The sequence below is a fragment of the Saimiri boliviensis genome, chromosome 11, assembly GCF_048565385.1.
Source record: "Saimiri boliviensis isolate mSaiBol1 chromosome 11, mSaiBol1.pri, whole genome shotgun sequence".
NCBI lineage: Eukaryota > Metazoa > Chordata > Mammalia > Primates > Cebidae > Saimiri > Saimiri boliviensis.
Window position 1 is genome coordinate 90,746,096 of NC_133459.1, and position 5,549 is coordinate 90,751,644.

Consider the following 5,549-nt stretch of genomic DNA (forward strand, 5'->3'; position numbering starts at 1 on the left):
CAAGAACACTGAAACTCAAAAAGTCAGCATGTCTTCTTTCCTCCAGATGATTACATCAACTGTTCAGCCTGTTCAAGTTTTCAGAACTGATCAGAGGCTGACATGTCTTTAATGATACAAGTAGAATTCAGAATGTGGGTAGAAACAAAGTTCACTGAGTGAAAGAAGTATGTCATGATCCAATGCAAGGAAGCCAAAAGTCATTGTGAAACATCGCAGGAGCTAACAGGCAATAGAGCCAGTATAAAGAACCTTACCGGTGCTTGCTATGGCAGAACATATATTAAAATTGGATTCATACAGGCAAGATTAGCATGGCTCTTGCTTAAGGATGACATGCAAATTCATGAAGCATTTCATATTTTTAGGAAGAATCAATATCGTGAAAATGGCCATACTGCCCAAAGTAATTTATAGATTCACTGCTGTCCCCATCAAGCTACCAATGACCTTATTCACAGAACTGGAAAAACCCACCTTAAAGTTCATATGGAAGCAAAAGAGACTCTGCATAGCCAAGACAATGCTAAGCAAAAAGAACAAAGCAAGAGGCATCATGCTACCTGATTTCAAACTATACTACAAGGCTACAGTAATCAAAACAGCATGGTACTGGTACCAAAATAGAGACATAGACCAATGGAACAGAACAGAGGTCCTTGTGGCAATGCCACACATCTACAACCATCTCTTCTTTGACAAACCTGACAAACACAAGCAATGGGGAAAGGATTTTCTGTTTAATAATTGGCGTTGGGAAAACTGGCTACCAGTGTGAAGAAAGCAGAGACTGGACCTCTTCCTGACACCTTACAGTAGAATTACTTCCAGATGGATTAAAGATCTAGACATAAGACCTAATGCCATAAAAAATCTAGAGAAAAAACCCAGGCAAAGCCATTCAGGATATATGTATAGGCTAGTACTTCATGACTAAAACACCGAAAGTATTGGCAACAAAAACGAAAATAGACAAATGGGACCTTATTAAACTCCAGAGCTTCTGTACAGCAAAAGAAACAATCATTAGAGTGAACCACCAACCAACAGGATGGGAAACAATTTTTGCAATCTACCCATCTGACAAATGGCTGATATCCAGAATCTACAAAGAAGTAAAACAGATTTGCAAGAAAAAAAGCAAGCAAACCCATTCAAATTAGGGAAATGATATTAACAGACACTTTTGAAAAGAAGATATATATGAGGCCAAGAAACACATGAAAAAAATGCTCAGCATAACTGATTATTAGAGAAATCAAAACCACATTGAGATATCACCTCATGCCAGTTAGAATGGTGACCATTAAAAAATCTGGAGACAACAGATACCAGAGAGCATGTGGAGAAATAGGAACACTTTTACACTGTTGCTAGGAGTGTAAACTAGTTGAACCATTGTGGAACGCAGTGTAACACTTGCTCAAGGGCCTGGACATAGTAATTCCATTTGACCCAGCAATCCCATTACTGCGTATATACCCAAAGGATTATAAATCATTCTATTATAAAGACACATGCACACGTATGTTCACAGTGACACTGTTTACAATGGCAAAGACCTGAAAACAACCCAAATGTCCAGCGACAATAGACTGGACAAGGAAAATGTGACATACATACACCATGGAATACTATGCAGCCACAAAAAACGATGAATTTGTGTCCTTCGTAGGGACATGGATGAATCTGGAAACCATCATCCTTAGCAAACTGACAGAAGAACAGAAAATCAAACACTGCATGTTCTCACTCATAGGTGCGTGATGAATAATGAGAATACATGGACACAGGGAGGGGAGCATCACACACTGGGGTCTTTTTGGGGGTGGCCAACAGGGGGACACCAAGGGGTGGGGAGGTCAGGGAAGGATTACATGAAGAGAAATGCTAGATGAAGGTGACGGGATGGAGGCAGGATATCACATTGCCATGTGTGTACCTATGCAACAATTCTGCATGATCTGCATGTGTACCCTATAACCTGAAGTACAATTTTTAAAAAAAGAATAAACTGATGTGATAGAGCTGAAAAGCACACTACATGAATTTTTATAATGCAGCCACATGGTAATTGTGTGTGATTGCATTATAAAAATTCTTGTAATGTGTGTGGGCACCCAAGAGTGCCCTGTAAGCAGGTGTGGCCAGGCTGGGGTCCTGGGAGAGGCAAGCAGACTAAGGAGTGCTGAGGTCAGACCAGCACCATCTCATGTGCAAGATCACCTAGTAGAATAGACCAATCAAAGGTAAGAGTCTCAGAGCTTGAAAACTGGCTTTCTGAAAGAAAAGGGGCAGGAATGGGGGAAAAGAATGAAAAGAAATGAACAAAACATTTGAGAAATAAAGGATTATGAAAAAAGGCAATGTATGCCTTATTAATATACCTGAAAGAAATGACAAAAATGGAACCAACTTGGAAAACATATTTCAGAATATCATTCATGAGAATTTTCCCAACCTAGCACGACAGAACAACATTCAAATTCAGGAAATCCAGAGAACCTCAGATATGCCACGGGAAGAACATCCCTAAGACACATAATCATCAGGTTCTCTGAGGTCAAAATGAAATAAAAATTGTCAAAGGCAGCTAGGGAGAAAGACAAGGTCACCTACAAAAGGAATCTCTTCAGACTAACAGTGGACTGCTCAGCTAAAACCCTACAAGCCATTCAAATTTTAAAGAAAAAATTTCAACCCAGAATTTCAAGTCCAGCAAAACTAAGTGTCATAAGTGAAGGAGAAATAAGATCATTTTCAGGCAAGCAAATGCTGAGGGAATTCATTATCAAAAGATCTACCTTACAAGAGCTCCTAAAAGTAGAACTTAATATGGAAAGAAAAGATCATCACCAGCCACTACAAAAATGCACTGAATTACACAGATCAGTGATACTAAAAAACCAACCACATAGACAAGTCTGCAAAATTATCAATTAACAGTGTGATGTCAGAATCTAATCCATACATATCAGTGCTAACCAACTGGGCTAAATGCTCCAACTGAAAGACTTAGGGCAGCAAGATGAATGAAGGACCAAGACTCATTTGAGTATGCTGTCTTTAAGAGACCCATCTCACATGAACTCCCACACATAGGCTTAAAATGAATGGAGAAAAATCCTTCAAGCAAATGGGAAACAGAAAAAAGCAGGTGTTGCAATCCTAGTTTCTGACAAAACAGGCTGTACGAATAAAGATAAAAAGAGAAGGACATGGGCCTGGCACGGTGGCTCAAGCCTATAATCCCAGCACTTCGGGAGGCCAAGGAGGGTGGATCTTGAGGTCAAGACGTCAAGACAATCCTGGCCAACATGGTGAAACTCAATCCCTACTAAAAATACCAAAAAAAAAAAAAAAAAAATAGCTGGGCATGGAGGCATGTGCCTGTAGTCCCAGCTACCTGGGATGCTGAGGCCAGAGAATTGCTTAAACCTAGGAGGCAGAGGTTGTAGTGAGCTGAGATCGTGCAACTGCACTCCAGTCTGAGGCCTGGCAACAGAGAGAGACTCTGCCTCAAAAAAAAAAAAAAAAAAGAGAGAGAGAGAGAAGGACATTACCAATGTGGCCCTGACCTTTGATAAATGTTATTATTGCTTGATACCAACCTGGTATCCTTATTGTTCAAACCAATAGGATAGATAATTTGCTGAGGTTTGGGAGCTTCTGCCCCCTGGAGAGTCCCGGATCTCCCAAAATTTGGTTCAGAGCTAAGGTTGATTTTGCTTTACAGCTCCTTTTGTGAAGTTTTTCTCATTTCTGGTAAGGAAGACAAGTTTTTCTGCTTCCATGATGGTGGAGAGCAGGCACTTCCTTTCTTGAGTTTCAGCTTGCTTCTGACAGGAAAGGTGAGTGTGAATTTTTTCCTGCTTCTAAGATGGTAGAGAACAGTCATCAGTCTGAGCCTTATTTCCAGGTAAGTGGCTAAATTAGAGATTCATCTTAAAATTTTTCCTTAATGACTAAAAGTTAAGATTACCGAACACTTGGTTTTAATTTCTCCTTAACATTATAACACTCAGTAAGCATATTTATTGTGCATTTTTTTATTTTGCTTAACTTTTTTATTTATTTATGTTTTAGATTTTGTTATTTCACTTTTCTTCCATCAAGTATGACCATATCTTTCTGACTTGGTCAAATCCAAGGAAATATTCCAAATTTTGGGAAGCAAGTGATCTGAATTGGCTAAAACTTTGTAGCTACCAAGTATGTATTTTCTAGTGAGCAGAAATTCCTTTTTTTTATAACCTAAGAGTTTCTGTCCACATTAGGCCACCTTTTGTCAGCCAAGGCCAGACTGAAGGAGCAGTGGTGACCTTTCAATCCCAACATTCTGCCCTGTTCCCTACAGCAACTTGAGTTTGGTTCCTAAATCTAGTTCTTTCTGGTTTGATATTTATTTTTAAAATATTAGCAGTTTGTCCCAGCTATGATGTGGTAGCAAGAGATTCAAAAGGATTTTCCTTAAGAGCTTTATAATTAAAAGCAGATTTCTTATTCTTCTTATTATTGTGCTTTAAATTATGCGGTATATATGCAGAACATGCATGTTTGTTACATAGGTATACACATACCGTGGGGGCTTGTTGCACCCATCAACCCATGATCTACCTTAGGTATTTATCCTAATGCTATTTCTCCCCTAGGCCCAACTCCGATAGGCTGCAGAGTGTGATGTTCCCCTCCCTGTGTCCATGTACTCTCATTGTTCAACTCCCACTTATGAGTGAGAACATGTGGTGTTTGGTTTTCTGTTCTTGTGTCAGTTTGCTGAGAAGGATGGTTTCTAGTTTCATCCATGTCCCTGAGAAGGACACGAACTCATTCTTTTTCATGGCTGTTGGTGTATATGTGTGACATTTTCTTTATCCAGTTTATTATTGATGAGCATTTGGGTTGGTTCCAAGTTTTTGCTCTTGTGAACAGTGCTGCAGTGAACATATGTGTGCATATGTCTTTGTCGTAGAATGATTTATAATCCTTTGAGCATATACCCAGTAGTTGGATTACTGGGTCCAATGGCATTTCTATTTCTAGATCGTTGAGGAATCACCACACTGTCTTCCACAATGGTTGAACTAATTTACACTCCCACCAACAGTGTAAATGATTTCCTATATCTCTACATCCTCTCCAGCATCGGTTGTTTTCTGACTTTTCCAATAATTGTTTTTCTGAAATGACAAGTGATGATGAGCTTGTCATTATGTGTTTGTTGTCTTCATAAATGTCTTCTTTAGAGGGGTGTCTGTTTATATTCTTTACCTACATTTTGATGTAGTTGGTTTTTCTCTGGTAAACTTAAGTTTTTTATAGATTCTGCATATTTGCCCTTTGTCAGATGGATTGATTGCAAAAATTTTCTCCCATTCTGTGGGTTGCCCATTCACTCTGATGATAGATGTGTTTTGTTTCATTTTAGTTTTCTGTACAGAAGCTTTTTAGTTTAATTAGATCTCATTTGTGAATTTTGACATTTGTTGCCATTGCTTTTGGTGTTTTGGTCATAAAGTCTTTGCCCATGCCTATGTTCTGTATGGTAT

General features: G+C 38.9%; 1 non-coding gene across 1 annotated transcript; it reads left to right on the forward strand.

Moving 5' to 3' along the window:
• The first annotated feature begins 259 nt into the window (after positions 1 to 259).
• LOC141580485 (U6 spliceosomal RNA) lies at positions 260 to 366 on the forward strand. Its single transcript, XR_012512653.1, has one exon. It is a non-coding gene; the product is annotated as a U6 spliceosomal RNA (small nuclear RNA).
• Positions 367 to 5,549: the final 5,183 nt, after the last annotated feature.